General features: G+C 43.3%; 1 protein-coding gene across 2 annotated transcripts in view; it reads left to right on the top strand.

The window, feature by feature from the left end:
* LOC106874725 (protein decapentaplegic) overlaps positions 1-1043 on the top strand; it is a 162565-nt gene that overhangs the window by 71722 nt on the left and 89800 nt on the right. The gene's annotated exons all lie outside the window — the stretch shown is intronic.

The following is a 1043-nucleotide window of genomic DNA, read 5'->3' as shown; positions in this document are numbered from 1 at the left end:
TGGCATCTTGGGCAAGTGTCTCCTACTATAGCTTCGGGCTGAACAAAGCCTTCTGAGTGGATTTGATAGATGGAAACTGGAAGAAGACCATCGTATATATGTGTGTGTGTGTGTGTGTGTGTGTGTGTGTGTGTGTGTGTGTGCGTGCGTATGCGTGTCTTTGCGTTTGTTTGTCCACCAGTCCCCGACCATCGCTTGACAACCGATGTTGGTGTGTTTACGTCCCAATAACGTAGCGGTTCAGCATAGGAGACCGATAGAATAAGTACCAAGCTTAAAATTTTACGTCTCAGGGTTAATTTGTTCGGGTAAAACCCTTCAGGGCCGTGCCCCAGCATGGCCGCTGTTAAATGACTAAAATAAGTGAAAGATAAAAGATACATATCTCGACGGACCCAACCTAACCTTATAGCAACACGACATTATGTCGTTGTGTGTGTGTGTGTGTGTATGAAAAATTTATTAAATAAGTTCCAGACTAACGACAGAACTTTTACGGTTAGGGTGACCCTCTCACACACACATGACGTGTGTGTGTGTAATCTTAATAGATATGCTTTCATATACAGCGTGTTCATAAATTCTCTTTACAATGGAAACTGAGCATCGTCCAGGCGTGTTGTGTGTAATCAATGGCGCCCAGGTGGAAGTGTTTTATCTTTCTCTTGTTTCAATCATTTGACTGCGGCCATGAAGGGTTTTCTAGTCAAACAAGTCGACCCCAGGACGTATGTTTTAGAACCTGGTACTTGCTCTAACGGTTATGGAGACGTAAACACATCAACACCGGTTGTCAGTCGCTGGTGACAAACACACACACACACACACACGTCAGACTTCTTTTAATTTCTACAAAATCCACTCACAAGGCTTTAGTCGGCCCGAGGCATTCAAGGTTCCACGTAGTGGGACTGAACCCGGAACCGTATGGTTGAGAAGCTTCTTATCATACAGTCATGCCTGCGCCACACACACACAGACAGACAGACATATATATATATATATATATTCTTTTATTTTTTTATTCTCTTGTTTCGGTCATC

The sequence above is a fragment of the Octopus bimaculoides genome, chromosome 23 (assembly GCF_001194135.2).
Source record: "Octopus bimaculoides isolate UCB-OBI-ISO-001 chromosome 23, ASM119413v2, whole genome shotgun sequence".
NCBI classification, from domain to species: domain Eukaryota; kingdom Metazoa; phylum Mollusca; class Cephalopoda; order Octopoda; family Octopodidae; genus Octopus; species Octopus bimaculoides.
This window is presented reverse-complemented; position numbering and strand designations above follow the sequence as displayed.